The following is a 13,537-nucleotide window of genomic DNA, read 5'->3' on the forward strand; positions in this document are numbered from 1 at the left end:
TGTGACCTTTAAGAATCCTTTCCCCTAGGGGCGCCTGGGTGGCGCAGTCGGTTAAGCATCCGACTTCAGCCAGGTCACGATCTCGCGGTCCGTGAGTTCGAGCCCCGCGTCAGGCTCTGGGCTGATGGCTCAGAGCCTGGAGCCTGTTTCTGATTCTGTGTCTCCCTCTCTCTCTGCCCCTCCCCTGTTCATACTCTGTCTCTCTCTGTCCCAAAAATAAATAATAAAAAAAAAAAAAAAAAAAAAGAATCCTTTCCCCTAGACGATAATGTGTTTTTCTCATAAAAATTCATGGTTTGGGCTTTTACATTTAGGCCTCTGATCCATCCATATAACTTTTGTATATGGTGTGAGGTAGGTTTGAGGTTAGTTTTCCCACTGTATGGACATCCATTTTTATTTCTGCATTGTTTGTTGTAAAGACTTGTCCCCATAGATTGCTTTGATGCCTTTGTTAAAATTAAATGATAATATAGGTATGGTTCTATTTCTAGAATATTGTTTCATTGATCTCTATATCCATCCTAAAGGAATGATACATTATTGATTTGTTTTGTGAAATATTTTTGCATCTGTGTTCATGTAGGATATTAATTGCTGTTTGCATTTTTGTTTTTGATTACTGTCGCATTATGAAAACTCTTAGAAGTCAGGTAGTATAAGTCTTCCCAACTTTGTTTCCCCCCTTATTGTTAGGTCCATATTTAGCTTGTCAATTTCTTCTCTAAAAACTGCTGGAATTAAAATTGGGATTGTATTGAATTTTTTCGTAATGATTTTATTGAGATGCCATTCATAAGCCTTAGAATTCATCCGTTTAATTAGTTTTTCAGTGATTTTTAATATATTCAGATGTGCTCAACCATCACTACAGAAAATTTTTGAACCATTGTCATTACCTCAAAAACCCTGTACCCTTTAGCTACCATCCCTTTACTCTCTTCACCTCCACTAATCTTTCTGTCTCTAAATCTGTCTCAATAGATTTGTCTATTCTGAACATTTCAGATAGATGTGATCATATAATATGTGATTTTATGGGCAGGATTGTGTGCTCCCCAAATTCATATGTTGAAGCCCTAGCCCTCAGTTTTATAGTATTTGAAGTTTGGGCCTTTGGGGGAATAATTAAGGTTAAATGAGATCATATGGTGGGGCCCTAAGCCTGTAGGGGTGATGTCCTCAAGAGGAAGAGACCCCAGAGAATGCGGTCTCCCCCCCAACCCCAAGTAGGAACAGAGGAAAGGCCATGTGAGCATACAAGGATGGGGCAGCCGTCTGCAAGCCGGAAGAGAGCTCTCACCAGGAGCCAACCCTGATGGCACCTTGATCTTGGACTTCTAGCCTCCAGAACAGTGAGAAAATAAATATCTGTTGTTTAAGCCACCCAGTCTGTGGCATTGTCTTGGCAGCCTGAGTAGACTAATAATACATGCCTTCTATGACTGGCATCTTCCATTTACCATAATGTTTTCAAACTTCATCTATATTGTAGCATATATCAATATTTTGTTCATTTTTATGGCTCCATATAATAACCCACTGACTGGGTTTATCACATTTTGTGTATCCATCCATCAATTGATGGACATTTGGGTTATTTCTGCCTCTTTGCTATTATGAATAGTGCTGCTCTAAACATCCATGAACAGGTTTTTATATAGACGTACATTTTCATGCTCTTGGGTAGATAACTAAAGTGGAATTTGGGGGTCAAATGGTAGCTGTATGGTTAACTGTTTGCATAACTATTTTCCAAAGTGGCCATATCATTCTAATTTCCCACCAGCTGTGTGTGAGCCTTCCAGTTTCTTCACATCCTGACCAACACTTGGTACTATTTTTTTTTTTTTTTATTCTAGCCATCATCCTGATGGACATGAAGTTTACTCATTGTGGTTTTGATTTACGTTTCCCTGATGACTAATGATGTGTCTACCTTGCTTAGAGAAATGTCAGTTAAGATCCTTTGCCTTTTTTTTTTTTAATGAGAGAGAGTGCACCCTTGTGAAAGGATGAGGGGCAGAGGGAGAAAGAGAAAAAGATAGTGTTAAGTAGTCTCCACACTCAGCCCAGAGCCCCTCGTGGACCTCATTCCCACGACCCTGGGATCATGACCTGAGCCAAAATCAAGAGTCGGACACAACCAACTGAGCCACCCAGGCACCTCTCTTTGCCCATTTTTTAACTCGGTTGTCTTTTGATTGAGTTTTAAAGGTTTTTAATACTACACACAAATACTTTATCAGATTTGTAAATATTTTCTCCTATTCTGTGGGTTGACTTTTCATTATCTTGATTGTTCTTTGATATAAAAGTTTTAAAAAATGTTGAAGTCCAATTCATTCATTTTTTTCATTGGTTACTTTTTGTTGTTACATTTAAGAATCCCTTGCCACATCAAAGATCATGATTGAGCGTTCTGTTTTCTGCTAAGTGGTTTATAGTTTTAGGGTAGACATTTAGGTCTTTGACCCGTTTTGAGTTTGTATGGTGTGAGGAGTAAGAGTTGAAAATTCATTCGTTTGCCTGTGGCTGTCTGAATTGTCCCAGCACCAGTTGTTGAAAGGCCATTTTCATTTTCCCCCCTTGAATGGTCTTGGCATTTTTGTTGAAAACCAGTTGTCCACAGACACCTGGGTTTATTTCTGGATTCTCAGTTCTGTTCCACTGACCTATATGTCTGTCCTTTGCCAGTACCTCTCTGTCTTGATTTGTGCGGTGTAGGAACTTTTTAAATATTTGAAGTATGAGTACTCCAACTTTGTTTTTTCAAGACTGTTTTGGGTTCCTTGCAATTCCATATGAGTATCAGAGGGCGCTTGTCGCTTCCTACAGTAAGAAACCAGCTGGGATGCTGATTGGGGTTGCACTGGACGTGTATATCAGTGTGCGGACTATTGCCATCCTAGTAATACTGCCCTCCTACCTTTTTTTATGGAAGTATTTGAAGGTATAAATTTCTCAAAGGAATTTTTACCTTTATTCCACCAATTTTGGTGTGTTTTGTTTTCATTATGATTTAGTTCAAAACATTTTACAATTTTCCTTGTTATTTCTTTTTTGACTCTTACATTATATAGAAACGTTGTTTAGTTAGAAATGGTTGAGGTTTTCCAGGGTAGCTCATTGTTCCTGATTTCTAATATAATTCCATTTTGGTCAGAGAACACTCTGTATGATTTCAGTCTTTAAAAATGTAGAAAGGGCCATTTTAATGGCCCAGAAAATAGCCTATTTGATGAGCATACGGTGGACTGTTGAAAAGGATATGGAGGGGCTCCTGGGTGGCTCAGTCAGTTAAGCATCCGACTCGGTTTCGGCTCAGGTCATGATCTCACGGTTCATGAGTTTGACCCCCGCATCGGTCTCTGCTGTCAGCCCAGAGCCCAATTCAGATCCTCTTGTCTCCCTCCCTCTGTGCCCCTCTCTTGTTTGCGCGTGCTCACTCTCTCTCTCTCTCTCAAAATAAAAACTTTTAAAAAAAAAGAAAAGGATATGGATTCATTAGGTGTAGATGGTGTTGTGCTGGAGCAGGATCGCGTCGGCTTGTGGGAGGTGAGGGTGCACTTCTCTCCCCAAGCCCCTGCTCAGTAATGTCCCGTTAGGAGCTGGAAATCTGCCTTGGCAGGAGGATTATGCCACATTTGGTTTGGTGTATTTTGAAGCTCTGTTAGAAGAATATACATTCATGATGGTCTTTTTAATAAATTGACCCTCTAATTAGTACGAAATGTCTCTCTGATCTCCGGTATTATTTCCTTCAAGTCTGTTTGTCCAGTACTGTTACAGTCTCTTTAACCTTCTTCAGCTTAGTTTGCGTGATCATCTTTCCCCATCTGTTCACTTTCAACCTACCTGTGTCTTTGCACTTCTGTTGTGTCGTCTGTAATAGCATAGAGAGTCCTCCCTGTATTTGTCCCTTCCGGTCTTCCTTGTCTTTGGATTGTAGGTTTTAGTCTATCTGTTAACATTTATTGGAAGTATTAATAGGTTGATTTTTAGATTTACCTTTTTTTTTCCTGTTCTTTAAAACATTTCTTTGTTCCTACTCTCCTCTCTTCTTTCGCATTATTTGGAATTGTTTAGAATTGCATTTTAATGTATCTGTTGGCCTTTCAGGTGTTCATCTGAGGTTGTGTGTGTTCTTATTCTAAGGATTACACTGTTCTTTTTTTCTTTTTCCTTTTTGCCTAGAGTTGACCCTGGAGTTTGCACTGTGTGGGTCAACTTACTGTCAGATTTCTTTCAATAAGTACAGTATTTAAATGTATTTTCTCTTTATGATTTTCTTTTCTCTACCTTACGAATTGTAAGAACACTGCATATAATACATGTAACATATAGAATGTGTGCTAATTAACTGTTTATGTTGTCGGTAAGGCTTCTGGCGAACAGTAGACTAATAATAGTCCAGTTTGTGGGGAGTCAAAAGTTATATGTGGATTTTATACCGCGTGGAGGGTCAGCACCCTTAACCCCCACATTGTTCAAGAGTGAACTGTACTTAGAGTTCATATCATGTGACCTCACGGAGAATGTAGAAACCTTCAACTGTACAGTTCCACTTACTATCCCACTAGCCTGTTGTATGATACATCTACATATGCTTTAAACCCACAGACAGTATTATAAGTTTTTGGTTTAAACCATCCTCTGTATTTTAAAGAATTAAGAAAAGTAATCTTTTATACTTTATATTTACTTTATAATAATCTTGATACTTATATTTACTGTTTCTGATGGTTTTCATTTCTTTCTCAAGATCTAAGGTTCCATCTAGTATCAATTCCCTTCCGCCTGAAATGCAAGTCTGTACTATGTGAAGTCCCTTAGTTTTATTTTTGAGAATATTTTCACTGGAAAAAGAATTTTTGATTGATGGACTTTCCCCCTCTTCAACATTTAAAGATGTTACTACTCTGTCTTCTGGCCTTTGTATTTGTTAATGAACACTTAGTGGTAATTTTAATTCTTGTTTGGTATGTTACAAGTAACTTTTCCTAGTTGGCTTTCAAGAATTTCTTCTCCCTTTTGGTTTTCAGCAGTTTATTTTCTTTTTCTTTCTCTCTTCTTCAGAATTGATCATTTTTGATGGTCTCTCTGTGTAAGTCTTATCTCCTCATTCTGTTGTCAAGCCCATCCAATAAATAAGTTATTCTAGATAATATTCAGTTCTAGAATTTTTCTTCATAGTTACTATTTTTTACTGCAGTTAGTTTTCACTTATTATGACCATGTTTTCGTTCATATCCTTGAGTATAGATATAGGTACATTGTCTCCTAATTCCAACATTGGGTTCTCTCCAGATTAGTCTCTCGATTATCTCTTCTCTTGAGGATGGGTCTCCTTTTCTTGTTTCTTTTTATATGAGCAAAATTGGATTGTGCCATTCCCTCCTTCCGAGACTAGGCTACCCTTCAGTATAAACTTCTTTTTGTTGTTCTCTGGTGGCTTCAGACAGTTGGTTTTATATTTATTCTAGTTTAGTTACTTTTTGCCAGAAATTGTGGTTAGATACACTGGTACCAATCACAGAACCATGGTTTAAGTATAACTTAAAGTTTCCATGTCGACTAAAACAGCCTCCACAGTGATGTGAGTGTTGGGATGAAGTCAGATTGGAGGTAGGGGTTTGCAGTGAACCGTATTTTCTGTCAGCAGGAATTCAGTAACTTACGCAAAGGTCAATTGGTCAAAGAACAGTAGAGGCATGTGATTTGAAGATATGTGCATATCCGCCTGGACAAATCACCTCTTAAATTGAAAAAAAATTAAGAGTGGTTGCTACTTAAAAAAAAAAAAGAAAGGGATGCCTGGGTGGTTCAGTTGGCTAAGTGTTTGTCGCTTGATTTCAGTGTCATGAGTTCAAGCCCTGCATTGGGCTCTGGAGCCTGCTTTAAAAAATAAAGAAATAAAAGAGTGGTTGCTATTGGGGTGCCTGGGTGGCTCAGTCGGTTGGGCTTCCAACTTTGGCTCAGGTCATGATCTCACAGCTCTTGAGTTCGAGCCCCGCGTTGGGCTCTGTGCTGACAGCCTGGAGCCTGCTTTGGATTCTCTCTCTCTCTCTCTCTCTCTCTCTCTCTCTCTCTCTCTCAGCCCCTCCCCTGCTTGTGCTCTGTCTCTCAAAAATGAATAAATGTAAAAAAAAATAAATTTAAAAAAAAAAAGAGTGGTTGCTACTGAAGGTGGGGAAGGGTGAACCGTAGCACTCTTGCTTTTTATTGTAAGTTTTTCTGCATTACTTACCTAAGGTATAAGTTCTTAGAAGAAAACTCAAATTTTAGCAAGCAGGAAATCTAACCACTACTGTCTCTAGCCACTACTGACTAATGCTTTCCACGCCATACTCTGGGTAATGGGAAGGGTAATCCTAATTTGGGAACAAATGTGAAGTTCAAGTCTGGATAGAAACTTGAAGACCGATTTTAAGAGGTTTCCTTTTGTTAAAATTGTGCCTTTTGGTTTGTTCTGTGAGACCGGGTTCCTTGCATTGTGTCCAGTCCTCTCTGAGGAGGTGAGGCTGGGAGGAATGATTGGTAGCGGGGGGAGAGTGTGTCCTGTGCTCCGGCCTTTCCTCTGGAAAGAGTACTTGGTGAAGAAGAAAGAATTGTGTGCCTAAAAGGTTTTTATTAACCCCCTCCCCCACCTTCAGAAGTAACAGCTGTTGAAGTCCAGAGGGGCACCTGGCGGGCCCAGTCGGAAGACCATAGGACTCTTGATCTTGGGATCGTGAGTTCAACCCCATGTTGGGTGGAGAGATTACTTAAATAAATAAGAAAAATAATAAAGGCCAAGCAGATACATCAACTTTTATCTTCATGCCCAATAGCATGAAGCTTAGTATGCGTAGAATAGCGTATTAGATGCTATTCTTTTAGGTTCCTTTTTTACTTATTTGTGTCTTTTTAACATATTTTCATATGGCTCTATGAATATACCAGTTAGTGATTCTAAGGTTGTGGGTTTTTTTTGTTGTTGTTGCTGTTGTTTGTTTGTTTGTTTTTTAAGTGCTTCATCCCGTGGGTGGCACAGGACCGTGGTTGGTCGGGTGTCAGTCACGACACAGTGGTCATTACCTGCACCTGTGCAAACTTGACTATGCCCTGTTCTGTCAGCATTAAGGACCTTTTGAAGAATTTGCCCTGAAAAAACCTTTTAATACAAGCAGGCTCAGGACCTAAACTTACAAAATGGGTGGGAGCAGATGAGTAGGAAATGCTTAGTTCCTCTGTGACCGGAAAGCTCACGGGCAGTACTCACGCCCTTGGTGCTCACGGAGCACCGTTACAGGTGGAAAACACAGCCCTCCTTGACAAGGGTCTTAAAGATTCAGCGGAGTGAGACTGCGTAAAACCTCCGAGGAGTGTCTTAACCAATTCATTTAACTTTTCTTTACTTACAAAGAGTGTTAGGATAAATCTGTTTGAGTCTAAATGGCTAATCTTTAAGTAAACCTAAAAATTCCATCGAAGGATGTTGTATTTTAACTGGTAGCATTTTCTTAGTGTAACGATACGTATTATGATTGGTGTCTTAGATGAAATTTGGTCAATACATCACAGGTTTTATAGCCACTCTACGTTCTTCGACATTGTTAAAAGCTGCGTACCATATCCTCAGACGAATCTGACAGGGTATTTACCTAATTCCCTATGTTTGCCGTATAGATTGTTACAAGGTTTTTGCCACTGTGAGCAATGCTGTGATAGTTTGCTAGCTTAGTATTTTTATAATTCTGTGATAATTTCCCCATGATAAATGCGTATAGTTATTGTATCAAAAGGAATGTGCTTTAAGGCTTTTGAATATTTCTAAATTTTATTCCAGAAAAAATCCTAACTGTGTACTCTCTGACCCCCAATGGATAGAAGCTCCCATTTTCCTGCACTTTGGCTATCATTGGGCTTCATTGTTTCTTTAATTTAATATTCATTGTTTAATTTAAATTCATTGTTAATTTAATAACTGGGAGATGAATATATTGCCACGAGACAGAAGTCAGTTCGAACGAGGTAACCTAAGAAGTTCCCCGGAACCAAACACCTAGAACTGTGTGCTTGGTAAAAAGTATGAGCCTCTGTGTGGAAGCAGGAGGATATGATATGGGGAGGGGTGCTCTGGAGGACAGAGGCCACACAGAAAAGGAGACAAAGCCTTGTGCCTTGGCGAGGAGGGAGAGAGCTGCTGTTTCCATGGAGATCTTTAGTGACAAGGTGAACTGGGAAAATAACGGACTTTCTCTCCCATGGAGGCAACTAGAAAGTAGTTTGAGATAAGTTCTGGGTGTGAGGGGGGTGGGGAACGTATGTCCTGAGAATTTGTTACCTTCGGTGTGTTTGGGGTTGGAGTTTGTATTATCACCTTTGGGGGGGAGGATTTCCCCAAGCAGGGAAATTAATACAAAGACCCCACTAAAAATGAGCTGAAAAAAAGTTACCAAGCAGAGGAGAGATCCCACCAGAACAAGTCAGTACATAGAACGAACAGCAGAATGAGAGCCCCAAGAATGTCAAAGAAAAGGATCTTTAGAGTGTGCCCCTACGTGTGAAAAATGGTTACATCAAAGAAACAAAAATACTGCGGAACAAAATAGAAATAAGACAGACTTTAAGAAGAAACTGGGAAACTCTACAGATGTAAACTAAGATGTTTAAAAGTAAACAGCGAATTTGACACGGTTGAAAGAATCACTTAACCAGATGATAAATCAAGAAAAATTAGAAAGTTTGAACAAAGAACATGAAAAAGTCCAACATACATGTAGTAGAAAATAGGGGAACAAATATTTGAAGAGTTGACAACCCAAGAATTTTCTAGAATTAGTGAAAGGCAAAGTATGCATATCAGATTTTAAGGGTAACCAAATAAAATATGTAACTCCAGAGCCATGTAAGAACTACAGTGGAATAAGGAAGCCATCAACCTGGTAAAAGAAAAAGGAGAAAACAAAAGCAAAGAAAATAGAAAATAAAATTTTTTAAAAAAATAATCAAAATAAGATGGTAAAAAATAATCCAAATACCAACGTAAAAACAGTATATAACAGTATATTTATATTTGGGTTTTATAATAAAACCAAATTTATCCATTGGAGACCATCAAACTCCATTTTTTTAAGAGCGCATTTTGCTGTGGTTTGCAGTAGATGTAAAAGTAGAAAAGTAAAGAGATGGAACCGGTGTACTTGGGGTAAATTCTAACCAGAGATGGGAATAACCATACTAACATCCGGTCCCGTGGATTTCCTCAGGCACTATTGTGAGGAGGAAACATGGTTTCTTCCTACTAATAGCAAGACCAAGGGACCAGGAATATAATTCAAAAGTTTATATACTTGTTAACAGGGCCTCAAAATATAGGACCGATATTTTAGAGAGGTATAAGAGAAACTGACAGATCTATAATTAGGAAGATTTCCATTAGAAATTCTCAGTAATTAATACCCAGAGAAATGGCTAACAATATATTAGATGTGAAAAACAGAATTGACCAGCTTACTCTAATGGGATCTTATATCCGTTAGAGAATGGACATTCTTTTCAGGCAAATGTAAAGAAAATCACATATTCAGCTGTAGGTCTCATCACATTTTAAAGAAACTATCAAAAAGATAATATTCTCTGATTAATTCTAAAGTGAAATTAAGAGGTTTTTTAAAAAGGTTTTTTAAAAGTACCCTTTGGAAATAAAATTTAACTTTTTTTTTTAATGTTTATTTCTTTTGAGAGAGAGAGAGAGAGACAGAGCGAGCATGAGCTGAGGAGGGAGACAGATTCCAAAGCAGACTCCAGGCTCTGAGCTGACAGCACAGAGCCCGATGCGGGGCTCGAACCCACAAACCGCAAGATTGTGGTGTGAGCCAAAATCAGACACTTAACCGACTGAGCTACCCAGGTGCCCTAAATTAACTCTTAAGAGAACTATTAATAATGGAAAAAAGAATATGCAGCTGAATGTAAGGGAAACCCATACGGATCAGACTTAGGTGATGCAGCTTGAGTGGTGTGGAGAAGAAAATCCGTAGTTTTAAATGCTTACATTAAAACAAAGAGGAAAGGTTACAAAGCCAATAGACCAAAACGAGAATTTCTAGGAGGAGAACAATTATAAAAGAGGTACATGAAAAAGAACAGAATGAATAAACAGAATGAAATAAAGATAAACAGAAGTAAATCCCAAACTGGTTCTCTGCAGAATTAATCATAAAAATATTTAAAATAAATACAAGACCTCACAGAAACAACAGGTTTTTTTAAAAGAACCAATTGACAACTGGACAGTGTACTTGAAAAATTCACTTGAAATGGGCAGTTTTCTAAAAGCAGCAATACCTACGGTGGGGAAAGAATAGACCATGTAAAATACATGGTTTGTGAACCGTTGTGTATCCATGCAGACAAATATAAAATTATATTTCTTCCTCATACACAGTTTTACTTCAGGAAGATGAGAAATCTCAATGTGAAATCAGGTGAAAAAAATGCACTAGAATTCGTGCCTTGGGAGAGAAGATTTCCTAAATAAAAATTAAAGCATAAGCCATAAAAGAAAATTTGTATAAATTTGATGATGACAAATTAAGAATTTCTCTTTACATAATGCTTTCCATTAAAAGAAGTTAGGCTGCAAACTCCAAGAATGTAAGAATTGCAATATATGATGATACAGTAGGGATGTTCACAATGAAAAACTACCAGGTCAAAAAGACAGCTCAGTATTAGTCTGTAATACTTATTACGGGCTTACATTTTAAAAAATGTTTTCCAGGCAAAATTCACATACCGCCAAGTGCACAGATCTTAAGTGGATAGTTTGAATTCTTTTTGACAGGCATATACGCTCAGGTAAACCATACCCTAATCGAGAATACAGAAAGTTCCCTGGAGCACCTGTTGGTCAGTCTTTGCCCTTCAAGGAAAAGGAAGTCACTCTTGATTTCTATCACCATAGAAATAATTTTCCCTGTTTTAGAACTTCGTATAAGTAAAACCGTAGATATCTGGCTTTTTTCCTTCAACATGTTTTTAAGACTGACTCATGGTATATCAGTACAGTAGTTCATTAAACTGCTGAATAGTAGTCTACTCTGTACATACACCGTGATTTCTACAAGAAACTGCCAGGGGCACCTGGGTGGCTCGGTCAGTTGAGCATCTAAGTGTTGATTTTGCCTCACTTGTGAGATCGAGCCCTGCAACTGGGCTCTGTGCTGAGAGCGCAGAATCTACCTGGGATTCTCTCTCTTCTCTCCCTCCCTGTCCTTCCTCCAACTCAGGCGCGTGTGCACCCTCTCTCAAAATAAACATTTAAAAAAACAAAAGATTTTTCCGAAGTGATTATGTATTACACTGTCATCATCAGTGTCTGAGCAAACTCTTTTTTTTAAAAGATTGTGAAGGATATGACGTAATATACAGAAGAGAACGTGAAAATCATAAACTCAGGAGAATCTTCGCCTCGCTGTAGTCAGAGAAATGCATATTAACACCGTGGCGACCCGCAGTACAAATGTGTGGAAGAGGCTGTCGGCTGTTAAACAGCACTGGTGGCTGTCCAGCGACAGCACATCTGACAACAGGTAGTGAAGTTTATGATGGACCCCTTTCTCCCATCACCTGCCAGTTGTGTAGTGTGAGAAACTCAAACCTGTATGTATGCAAGAGAACTTAATAGTACTGTTCTTTGCAGCTTTATTGGGAACTACCAAAACCTGGACCTCAACCAAAGTGATCGTTCGTAGGGTCCGTCAACAAGAAAACGGAGGACTTATTGTAAGGTCTAAGCTGTATCTAAAACTTGAAAACATACGGAATGGTAATTTCAGGTACAGTGTTACAGTAAGATATAAAAACATTCATAGGAAGTGCTGTGCACCACATCATGGGGTATTTGCCCCTAGGGAAAGCAGAAGGAAGGGAGACACTGGGGAGCAGTACAAAGCAGGTCTCTTGCAGAATCTGTACTATTTAATTTCCTAAAAAGTTGAGGGAGGTGTAGCTGGAATGAGACCATGGGAGTAGGAGATTTGTCCAAACTGCATCATCAGTTTATAAGACTTCATTGTATGTTATAAACTTGAAATGTTTAATGAAGTGATTGGTTGTTTTAAGGCAGAGTTCCTTGATTACTGAAGCTAAAGATTTTTTTTCAGCTTTTTAACCACTAATACATATTTCTTTCAGCTTTGGGATTTTCTGTTGGTATGCTCTCCCCATGTTTCTGTGGAGGTTAACTTTTTCACGTTTTTAATTCTCTTAATTGATTAAAGATAGTAACTCGTTAAAGATCTCTTTTACTAAGATATTTTCAGAATCTCAGATTAAGTGTTTAGATGACTTTGCTTAGAAAAGCTTTCTCCAATCTGAGATCAGGAAACAGTTCGTGGGTATTTTCTTCGTTTTATGGTTTAGGTTTGTACATTTTAAGTCTTAACCCTTCTGTGTCATGTATTTTGGAGTACGGAATGTGTTTTGAAATCACCTCTGTCTTTACGCACTAACCTGAAACAGGCCAGAATTTATTGTCTTAATGATTTTTCTTTCTAAGTCCATGTTGTCTGTTAGTTTTATCCAAGTGGTAATACGTGCAGATGAACTGAAATCGTATGAAAGGTTGTATAACAAAGTAGCGTGGTTCTCTGCCTTCCCGGCCTCCCAGTCCTCAGCAGCTCCCCTCCAGCTGTTTCAGACTTCCGCTGTCTGTCCTGTGACTTACGCAGCTCCCTCCCCGTCAGTACTGCGCATGCGTGATGCACATCTGTGATTGATCAATTTTAGACATTTGTGACTTCCTGTGATAAGAGGTTTCTTGCACTGCCATTTCTTCTGCTTTTTGTCCTTCGTCCACAAAGTGTAGCTTTGTTTACATTCGTTTATGAATAATTTTAAAATAAAGCTTCAGTTATTTTGATATTTATAATACATGCTTCTAGAAAGATAGCTAGGCATCAAAATAGACTCTGGTTATAGCTTTTTGTTTTTCTTGAAGGAGATAATTGCTTTTTTTTTTCTCTTGTATGGAACCTTTGTACCGATTGCCAGTTCTTTTCATGCCTTCTGAAGGACAGTTTCCCACAAGGTCACTCACATTACGTGATCTTAGAAGGTCCTGTGTTTCCTTGGTGACCTTCCTCAGAACATTCCTTCATTCGCAGCAGGCTGGTCCCTGGGCCTGCCGACAGGCTTGTAGGTGGGGCTGGCTGATGTCTAGCTTCATTGCTGTGGTGGATGGGGTCTTATTTTCACTGTAGGTTTTTTTTTAATTTTTTTTTTTTTTTTTTTTTTTTTTTTTTTTTTTTTTTACTATTTATTTTTGAGAGACACAGCGTGGGCAGGGGAGGGGCAGAGTGAGAGGGAGACACAGAATTGAAATAGACTCCAGGCTCTGAGCTCTCAGCCCCAGAGCCCAACGCGGGGCTTGAACTCAGAAACCACGAGATCATGACCTGAGCCGAAGTCGGACGCTTAACTGACTGAGCCACCCAGGCGCCCCTTCATTGTCGTGTTAACAGACTTTTGTTGGTGTATTGTAAGC

At 38.8% G+C, this 13,537-nt stretch overlaps 1 protein-coding gene and 1 long non-coding RNA gene across 8 annotated transcripts in view; both read left to right on the top strand.

The window, feature by feature from the left end:
* Positions 1–13,537, top strand: part of CUL1 (cullin 1) — a 106,977-nt gene that overhangs the window by 49,990 nt on the left and 43,450 nt on the right. The window lies entirely within an intron of this gene.
* LOC123607062 lies at positions 251–13,247 on the top strand. Of its 2 annotated transcripts, none has more exons than XR_006716628.1 (3): positions 251–8,217; positions 11,394–11,582; positions 11,693–13,247. It is a non-coding gene; the product is annotated as an uncharacterized LOC123607062 (long non-coding RNA). The 2 variants fall into 2 exon arrangements; XR_006716629.1 differs by having other exon boundaries at positions 251–8,016.

This window comes from Leopardus geoffroyi, chromosome A2, assembly GCF_018350155.1.
Source record: "Leopardus geoffroyi isolate Oge1 chromosome A2, O.geoffroyi_Oge1_pat1.0, whole genome shotgun sequence".
In the NCBI taxonomy this organism is placed as follows: Eukaryota; Metazoa; Chordata; class Mammalia; order Carnivora; family Felidae; genus Leopardus; species Leopardus geoffroyi.